We start from the raw sequence: 10710 nt of genomic DNA on the forward strand, positions 1-10710 counted from the left end.
AGAATATTGGAGGGGGTTGCCATTTCCTCCTCCAAGGGATCTTCCTGACCCAGGGATCATACCCAAGTCTCTTGCATCTCCTCCCTTGGCAGGTGCATTCTTTACCACTAGCACCACCTGGGAAGGCCATAATATTCCCAAATTGGAAACAAACAAACAAAAAATTTGAACTCCAATGCAGTCGTGGCAAAGGTTGTGGGGAGGAGATAGTGTTCAGATCACTTGTGTCTTCAGCTCATAAGTCACCAGGCAATGAAGAGTCATATGGAGAAGACTATACACGATCCAGAAATCCTGGATGGGACTCGAATGTGTCTTTTGGGAAGGAGGGGTGTGTATTCTCCACGTGGGAAGAAGGGTGAAATGGATATTGCGCCCAAAACACCAGGAGGATGGACTGCTGCAGAGACTGCCAGCTGATTACTGAAACACTCCACCTCGTCCTGGCCACACAGCTGAACTACATTTCCCAGCCTCCCCAGCTGTGTAGGTGGCCAAATGACTGGATAGTCGCTAATGGAAACTGAGCAGAATGATAATCACCCCTTCCAGGCCTGGTCTGTGAAATCCCCCAATGTGCCATCCTCTGATACTTGCTCTTTCCAGCTTGGTACAGCCAACCGTACACGGTGACCTTGGAAATCCTGTGTTGGAAACGGCTGAGGCACAGATGGATACAGCCTGGGTCTCTAATTCAAAATGATTGGACCAAGCAAAGCAGTATTCCAGAATTTGGAACAATACATAATACAATCCAGATACGTATATTTGCTCAGGTCCACATTCCTTCATCTTAAACTCTTGGGACCAGTTATGTTTCAGTAGGGCTTCCCTGGTGGCTCAGATGGTAAAGAATCTGCCTGCAATTCGGGAGACCTCGGTTCGATTCCTGGGTTGGAAAGATCCCCTGGAGGAGGGAATGGCAATCCACTCCAATATTTTTGCCTGGAGAATCCCATGGACAGAGGAGCCTGGCAGGCTACAGTCCATGAGGTCGCAAAGAGTCAGCCATGACTGAGCGACTAAGCACAGCACAGCACATGTTTCAGTATCCCGATCTCTGGAGATTTTATTGAGGTAAACATAGGCTATGTATTATACACCAGTCTATGTGAATTACATACCTTCCCTGACCAGCTCTGGGACAGCCTCTCAGAATCAAGCACATTAATATTTCTTCTGGGGACTTCCCTGGTGGTCCAGGGGCTAAGACTTCTCGTTCTCAATGCAGGGGGCCCAGGTTTGATCCCTTCAGGGAACTAGATCCCACATGTAGCAACTAAGAGTTTCCATGCCTCAAGTGAAGAAAAAAAAAAAACAGATCCCACATGCCAAAACTAAAGATCACATTTGCCACAACTAAGACCTGGCGCAGTCAAATTAATTCAGCCGCTCAGTTGTGTCCTCTTTGCGACCCCATGGACTGCAGCACGCCAGGCCTCCCTGTCCTTCACCATCTCCCAGAGTTTGCTCAAATTCATGTCCATCGAGTCAGTGATGCCATCCAACCATCTCATCCTCTGTCATCCCCTTCTCTTCCTGGCTTCAATCTTTCCCAGCATCAGGGTCTTTTTCCAATGAGTCAATTCTTTGCATCAGGTGGCCAAAGTATTGGAGTTTCAGCTTCAGCATCAGTCCTTCCAATAAACACCCAGGACTCTCCTTTAGGATGGACTGGTTGGATCTCCTTGCAGTCCAAGGGACTCTCAAGAGTCTTCTTCAATACCACAGTTCAAAAGCATCAAATTAATTAATTAAAATACTTCTTCAGAAAAATATGAATATTTACTTTGAAATGAAGTCTATGAATAGTTTCACCTGTTCAGGACAGGATGAATTGTGGCATTAGACTACCTAAAAACACTTTTGGTTTTCAAAATTTTGTGGATTTCAGGATTGCAGGTGAGAGACTCTGTGGCTATGCAGCCAAATCCCATAGTAAAATAAAGGTTTAGAAGTAATAAGAGAAAATAAATAATGGGGGAAATATTGGTTTCAGGGTCAGGCTATGCCAGTGACAATGAAATTAAACTTTGTTGAAGGGATTCTCCAATCAGGAGGCTGATGTGATGTCAAGCCCACACTCCATTGGCTCAGCCTTTTGGCCACCTTAGTAGCAGAGGAGGCTGGGAAATATAATTTAGCTGATGCCTACAGTGGGCTGGACTAAGGTTTGTTGAGAAGCTGACGATCTCTACAACAGTCCATGCTTCTGGTTACCATTGTGAGGCTGTACCAAAGATGATGAAATTAAACTCCATTGAAAGGATTTTCCAACCAAGAGGTTGGTAGGGCTGTTTTGATCATCTAGTTTTCAGTTGTTCCCTTGTGAACTATACTGCAGATCTGAGGGACCCTCTCCTGGATGGGGAAGATCCCCTGGACAAGGGCATGGCAACCCACTCCAGTATTCTTGCCTGGAGAGTGCCATGGACAGAGGAGCCTGGTAGGCTACAGTCCATAAAGTTGCAGTCAGACACGACTAAAGCGACTTAGCACAGCACAGCACAGCACTCGGCTGTGTCCTGGCTGGGAGCGCCCTTCTGGCACACCCTGTCTTGTCTGGGCCATGCCTTCTCCATCTCCACAGATTTCTTTGGGTCCATCAGTTTCTGCTGCTGCTGCATTGCTTCAGTCATGTCCGACTCTGTGTGACCCCATAGACGGCAGCCAACCAGGCTTCCCCTCCCTGGGATTCTCCAGGCAAGAACAGTGGAGTGGGTTGCCATTTCCTTCTCCAACGCAGGAAAGTGAAAGGTGAAAATGAAGTCGATTAGTCGTGTCCAACTCTAGCGACCCCATGAACTGCAGCCCACCAGGCTCCTCCATCCATGGGATTTTCTAGGCAAAAGTACTAGAGTGGGGTGCCATTGCCTTCTCCAATCAGTTTCTGACCCAATCACTAATACCAGCTCCACAAATACCCCATAATTGTGAATATTTGTGATGTCTGATGTGCATAGAAAAGTCTATTACCAGTTACCTGGGGTTTAAATTAATGTTTAATTTATTAAAATTGTGAGTATAAAACACAGTTTTGCTCAAACCTTGACATTCAACTTACAAATCTTGAAATTCTATTTCTAAATGTACTAATTTTTTTTTAAATTGCTTCCACTTGTTCTTTGATTGATGTTTAAATCAACTTGAACAGATTTACATTTCTTTAGCAATTAGTTTCATCTACAAAGTCAGTAAAATTTCCATAACTGTTTTACACCATATTCATATGCTTGATATATCGGATTTTTTTTCCCCTTGTGCACTTCAATTGCCTGACAAGGTAGACTTAAAAATACTCACAAAATCATTCTTATAACATATGCAGCTCTTGTAAATCTAATTACTTAATTCACTATGTTCTGCTGTTTGATTTCTCTTAAATGTTCTAATTATTTATTTTTTTGTTTGTTTAAATTTGTTTATTTATTTATTTGTTTATAAACTTGAGCAGTGTCTTACACCTTTCAACTAAAAATCATAATTCTGAAATTAACGGATATTTCAAGTTGGAAACACAAAGCTTACCTTAACATCAAGATATTACAATTACTTCACAGTCTCTATACTAAATTCTACACCTCCTCAGGAGACCAGTTTGACCTTGTTGGAAAGGCTGAGGTTAGTAGGTCAAAAAATTAGTGCCGTAAACAATTGGCTGTCAGATTGAAGAGCAGAGCAGGAGAGCTAGGGGGCTATAGGCAGTCACAGTAACCCCCTACCTCCACCCCTGTGAACTTAGACTTCTCCAGGTGGAGTTACCTCCGCTGACCGCAGGGTGAGCTTTCAGCTGGACTAGCTCACAGTTCACAGCAGCTGCTGCTGCTGCTGCTGCTAAGTCGCTTCAGTCGTGTCCGACTCTATGCGACCCCATAGACGGCAGCCCACCAGGCTCCCCCGTCCCTGGGATTCTCCAGGCAAGAATACTGGAGTGGGTTGCCATTTCCTTCTCCAATGCATGAAAGTAAAAAGTGAAAGTGAAGTCGCTCAGTCGTGTCCGACTCTTTGTGACCCCATGGACTGCAGCCTACCAGACTCCTCCATCCATGGGATTTTCCAGGCAAGCGTACTGGAGTGGGGTGCCATTGCCTTCTCCATTCACAGCAGCAGGGCATCTTTATCCCACCTTGGGTAGATGGACTGCTACCACACTCCCACCTAGAGGTCAGCTAATTTCCTTCACTTATTAAATCCACTGTATTTTTCTTTGGGGGGCTTTCCCAGTCACTCAGCAATAAAGAATCTGCCTGCAATGCAGGAGACATGAGTTCGATCCCTGGGTGGGGAAGATTCTTGCCTGGAAAATTCCATAGACAGAGGAGCCTGGAAGGCTGAGGTCCATGGAGTTGCAAAGTCAGATGCAACTGAGCACCCTTTTTTTAACCTGATCCTGTCAATGGCCTCTTTTCTCTAAGCCTCTAATTAAGGGTCATCAGACCCACCCACATAAACCTCCTATTCCTTTTCAAACCTGCCTGACCTCTAAGACCTCACACTCCTCCCATATGTGCCTAGCCTGTCTTTAAAAACCACAGACCTTTCTTCCAAAGAAATCGACATCTTCCTCCAGCTCAATCAGCCTTGCATTGCATTGGCCAAAGAGTTCATTCGAATTTTTTCTGTAACATTATACAAAAACTCTGAATAAACTTTTTGGCCAACCCAATATTTTTCCTTCAAAAGTTTCACCTTTCTTATTCCAGGAGAAAGGTCAAATCCTATATTGTTATTTTGTTGTTGCTGTTTTTAAGCAGTTCTTTCTTGACTCCTTGAGCAAGCATGTTTCTTAGACTCAGAATATTCCAGACACTGCCCTCTTGAATTGCCTTCACAAGCCCTTGTATATAAGGGTAATAAGTTCAATTATTTTTCTATGTCCACATGAAAATGGCATGAGTGAGTGAGTGAAGTTGCTCAGTCGGGTCCGACTCTTTGCTATCTCGTGGACTGTAGCCTACCAGGCTCCTCTGTCCATGGGATTTTCCAGGCACTAGTCCTGGAGTGGATTGCCATTTCCTTCTCCAGGGGATCTTCCCAACCCAGGGATCGAACCCAGGTCTCCCGCATTGTAGACAGACACTTTATCATCTGAGCCACATTCTCCATGAAAATGGCATATCCTCTGTTAAATAAGCGATCTTCACTCCTTTTGATATCTTCATTGGAAAAAAATATACCACCCTTGGTAGCTAAAACCACAGTCCAAAATTCAAATTCTTGGCCAAGGACTATATACTTGACCAAAGGATGATAAAGGCTACAGTTCCAGAGCTACCTGGAGATAGTTGTGGGTATCTCTTGAGAGCTTGTGGATAAGCCTAATGACCTGAGATATTGAACTCTCCACATTTCACTCCCTTGTCCTTCACTGACACAGTTCACAAGGACAGGTACGGCCTACCTGGGCCTGCACAAGGCTCACGGACACAGAGTCAGGAGTGAACATGAAACTCAGCTCCTTTTGAGGTCTGAGCTCAACCTAAATTCTGACTGAAAACCACTACAGAACAAAAAGCGATTCCATCCACCAGTCTTACCTGGAAAGCATTTATAGCTAAGATCCTGCTCATTTTGAGCAAAGACCGTCTATTGGTGAACTAACCTCTATTTTTGCCTTACTATAGTACCAGGTCACCTCTGACCATGAAGTCAGCACCTGAAAGCCAGTGAGCTCTTGCTTATAGAGATCTTAGCCACTCCTGTGGCTAAGATCCGCCACCTATTAAAAAAAAAACTCTGTGCTTATTTAAATCAGCCTGAAAACTATGAAAATAGCCACTCTCCCATGGGCATTGGCCACAATAACCTTCTGTAAGCTGCCAAGTGAAGAAAAACCCAGGCATGTCTAGCTCCAAAGCACGTGTTCAAAACCACAAGCCCGGGGACTTCCCTGGCAGTCCAGTGGTTAGGACTCTGAGATTCCAATGCAGGGGTTTCGAGTTCCATCCATAGTCGGGGGAACTAAGATCTCACATGCTGCGTAGCACAGTCAAAAAAATAAATAAATACACATTAGAAATAAATACAATCACCATTTGTTTTTTTTCTACAAGCCATGCTGCCAGAGTCTGGGGGCGGTGGCAGAGGGGCAAGGAACTTCAGCGATCCTGCCATCCCCTAGAGGCCATGTTTCAAAGACCCCTTCATTGTCTGCCCATCTTCCAATAATTAATGATAATGATAGCTCATGTATATTATGCTGATTCTGAGTTGCGTCAGAAAAAGTGATTTTTTTTAAACTAAATATTACAATTTATTCAATTTTCATGATTACAGGCATTACAGGGCAGGGTGAATAAACAAGGCAAACAAAGCAACCTCTTTTCCATCCCGCCCCACCCCCATTTAATCATAGGCAGCATTTTGGCATTTTTACGATATACAGCTGGACTTAATTCATTGACATAGGTTGGAAGCTGGCAGCACCAAATCTTTGTAATTTAGGATCTTTCTCCATAGCCACTTCAAGAATTTTAATTCCTGAACTACACCATGAACTCTGAAATGCAGCATTCATGAAGCTTTTACATCTTAATATGAGCTCTGACACCTCTTGTTAAGATAGGGAACTGTCTTAACAGGAAGACTGAAATCCATCTTCCTCTTGGCTAACCCAGTCCACCAGCAACCTTAACAGTTAAATTACTATATAAAAATAAAACGGCGCTCCCAAGCATTGACTGCAACTGTTGTGCTGGGAACCCTTTCTGGAGCACTAGTTCTCTCATAGAAAAGAGATCTTAACCAGTTACTTCCAAGAACAAATAACCCCAGTAGAGTGTCTGTAATGTCCTTCAAAGAATGACTCAGGGTCAGGCAATCTTAGACATCCTGATAAGGTTACGAGTCTTTTCATACAAGACATATTTAAAACTAACCCCAGACCAAGTATTACAACCATAATCCCCCAAAATCCCATTATTTAGAACACCGAGTTCCTGCTGAGATGCCAAAGCCAGAAATCTCAAAGCAAAGAGTGACAGTTTATCATCTTTTACAAGTGAGAGAAAAATATCAAGGAGGAAAGGAAACTCCTCCCTCCTAAATTAATCAAATCAATGCTATCTTCAGTTCTGACAAGAACCAGAGTCCTCAATTTCCTGATTTGAGATGTCCATTTTCAAGGTGACTGTCAAGGTCAAGAAGAGCTTTCAGGCTTTTCTTTGCCATGACCCATGAACTCCAGTCCTTCAGCAGGAATCTCCTTCTCCTTTATTGCTTTCTGATCTGAACACACTGATGGTAGTGCTTGAAGAGGTCAATGCATGGGTCCCTGGAGCAGTGCGCCCTGAGGAACTTCTTGGCAAACCAGTGACTGAAGCACTGGTGGGTGCACGCATTTCATGTTGGTGCAAGCCTCCCCTAGGCTGTTCATGGCGTGGGCCAGAAAAAGTGATCCTATTGAAGCCTCACTGAACCCTTGGAGTAAGCAATTCTTTTGACAGCCAATGAGCCATCACTTAGAGAAGCTGAAGACCAAGGCTGAACACTAAGTTGCTGAGATGTGAACATGGGGGTGGGAGGTGGGGGTGGGGGTTCCTCAATCCCTCTTCTCTCCTCCCTTACTCCTCCTCCCCATCCAATCCCTGGCAGGAGTGCCCCCTGTGCTTTGGAATTTCCTCAAAACAGCAAGATGATGCAGGAAGAGCAGGGCCCCGAGGTGGAGGGTCGTTGGCTGGGTGGTCTGTGGGGGGCCGCCGGACTTCCAGGGGGACTAGGCAGCTGAGTCGCCTGGGCCTGGTACCCTGGGCCTTTGCCCTTCTGTCGTTTGCAAGTGACGTCACCGTCTCTCCACAGCTCCTGTGCCTTTTGGACTTCTCCCTGTCTGTGGCGCCCTGAGGACAGGAAGACTCCTCTCCCTTTATTAGGCTAACTGAAAATCAGGGGTTTTCTCAACTTCTGCTTTTGCCCTTAGCCTCTTCCCAAAGAACCAGCCACGCAGAAGCCCATGGAGAAATGGCAACGTAACCCCAACTCAGTTGTTTAAGGGAAAAGATCATGTCTGGTGGGGAGGTGGGTGGGACTGAAGACTTGGGGTGAGAACCTCGGATATTTAGGGCAGGTCTTCGAGACTGGACATTATATTCGGGCTGGACGTTCCCTTATCCTGTGGGTGAGAATCCTCAGGCAGGCATCACCGGCTTCCAATTCCTTCAATGACAAAGCCAGCCCCATCACATCCCAGAGTCTGCATTCCCCCACCCCCTCCCACCCACCGTTGCTAAATTTAAACCTCATCTGTCCTTTTCCTGTAGAACGAGGTTATTTTAGGGAGCGACAGCAGCGTGGTGCCGCGGGAGACGCAGCGACACCAGCGCGATGAAAATAAGCGTGCCAGTTCCTCCCGTCTCTCAGATGCGCCTGCCTGCCGGCCTGGACTCACCCATCTCCCTCCGCACCAGCTCCCTTCCTGCCGCTCCTTGTCTTTCCAGGAGGGGGCGCCCCGGAGCGGGAGGCCTCAGCAGGTCGCTGGGTGAGAAGAGGGCTTCAGGGGAGGCAGAGTCCAGGACGCCCGGAGCCCACAGTGCACCGAGGAGCACAGAGGATGCAAGCTCAGCTCATGCTACAGGCACCCTGGAAAGGTCCTAGGGTCTGGGTGTGTGTGTGTTGGTCGTTCAGTCGTCTCTAACTCTTTGCAGCCCCATGGACTGTAGCCCACCAGCTCCTCTGTTCATGGGATTCTCCAAACAAGAATACTGGAGTGGGTTGCCATTCCCTCCTCCAAGGGGTCTTCCCAACCCAGGGATCCAACCCAGGTCTAATGCATTGCAAGCAGATTCTTTACCATCTGAGCCACCAGGAAAGGCCAGGGTCTAGGTGATTCACCAGTCGACTGGTCTAGAGGAACCCCGAGGGGAACCAGAGGACATATTTTGGGGGGACAACATGCAGAGAAGGTAATATGAGCTCTTCCACGGGTGCTAGGAGACTGGGAGCAGACATGTCATGCCTGACCTGTCCCAGCAAAGCCCCCAAGGCGGCAGGGGCTGGCAGCTGCCGAAATGCAGGTTTTAGGATCGTGGAAAGGTTGCAGTGTGGTGGAATCCTGATGTGGTCAGAGCCCTGGTGTGTGTGTGTGCGTGAATGTCCACCTTCCCAGAAGACACAAAGGTGAGCATTCAGGTCTCTGGTCTAGTAATAGGATACAGACACTTGGTTCTTGATCACTTGGTTACTGTCTCTGCCTCTACAGCTTCTCTCAAGGGTCTGGCTCTCCATCATGCACTTTTCAGGAAGCTCATCAGTTTTCACTGCAGAGAATGGACTTAAGAGGAAAACAGGCTTTCAGTGTGAAAGAGAAGGTCCAAATGAGGCCAAAGGAGATGTTTGCTGTATCAAATTATATGAGGAGAGAAATGGGAAGCCCTGCCCAAGTCCTGGCGTCCTGAGGCTTTGGGAGGTTCTGTGAGGGAGGTTGGGGAACTTTCCAGGAGATCTTGAGCAACAAAATAGAAACCCATTTGGACTCCTGCCTGCCACCCCTTCTCTGCACAATGGGAGTCAGCATCTTGCCTCACTCCTGATTCCCATTTCCAATGTGTGTGTGAGAGAGAGAGAGAGAAAGAGAGAGAGACTGAGAGAGGAGAATGAGTCCACAAGCAAGTGTGGTCACTTGGGGCAATGTGGGGGCACATGGGCTTCAAAGTCTTCTCCAGGACCCACCCACCCCATGGTGACATGGCCACCTGCCCAGCTGTCATGTCAGGAGGTTCCGGCAGCCATGGGCTGGCATCTGGGGTGTCAGCGCTACGGATGAACAGGAGGGACAGGAAAGGCTGCACCGGTAAGACACAATCAGTGATCCATGACCCTGGAGAGTCCCCAGGAAACGAATGCAGAAAGGTGCATTTCAGAAGAAACCCTGGTTGGTCCCAGAGATGGATGATCCAGGGAGGCCGGGACTGGGCAGACGCTAAGAGATGGACTCTGTGCTGCCGACGTGTTTACTTGCCCCATCTGCTCCCAAGAGCTGGGGCTTGAACTTGAATGAAGATCCCGGGTCCTGAGTCTTGGCCACACTGTGGGGGCTCCAGGGGCAAATGGGCTTCCCATTTGGTGGCGCTAATGGTAAAGAATCCACCTGCCAGTGCAGAAAATCTGGAGATGCGGGTTTGATCCCTGGGTTGGGAAGACCCCCTGGAGTAGGAAATGGCAACCCACTCCAGAATTCTTGCCTGAAGAATTCCATGCAGAGGATCCTGGCAGGCTACAGTCCATGGGGTCGCAAAGAGTCAGAAACGACTGAGTGACTGAGCGCAAGGGCAAACACTTGGCTCCACTGCTCTGTGTGGGAAGCTGTGGACCCTGAGGCCAGGGGTGCGTGAGGACTAGGAGGGACAGTAAGAGGAGAGGGGTGAGCTCCCTGAAGCTTAAGACCAAAGACTAAAATCTTACTCTCACACCTTGTTAGCACTGAGGCTTCGATATCTGAAGGCTCTGCCCATTGAGCCATTGCTCTGAGCAGCTCCAGGGAGAACAGGCAGGCTGCCTCCCACGTGTTATTGCCACAGACATTGAAACATGACCTTGGCATCCACAAAGGCCCCTCCAGGAGAGGGTTCTGCAGGCACCTGCTGGGTCACATCTGTCCTTTGTGCACTGACGCCCCCAGGCCAGAGGGCCACCAGAGAAGCTCCCCTCTCCCCTCCTACCAATTCATCTTTTCTCATAGAATCAATCTGAGAGCCACACGCATCTCATTCATCCTTC

General features: G+C 47.4%; 1 pseudogene; it reads right to left on the reverse strand.

Annotated features, from left to right (window-relative positions):
- Positions 1 to 6738: 6738 nt before the first annotated feature.
- LOC133248957 (TP53-regulated inhibitor of apoptosis 1-like) lies at positions 6739 to 7509 on the reverse strand (annotated as a pseudogene).
- Positions 7510 to 10710: the final 3201 nt, after the last annotated feature.

This window comes from Bos javanicus, chromosome 5, assembly GCF_032452875.1.
Source record: "Bos javanicus breed banteng chromosome 5, ARS-OSU_banteng_1.0, whole genome shotgun sequence".
NCBI classification, from domain to species: domain Eukaryota; kingdom Metazoa; phylum Chordata; class Mammalia; order Artiodactyla; family Bovidae; genus Bos; species Bos javanicus.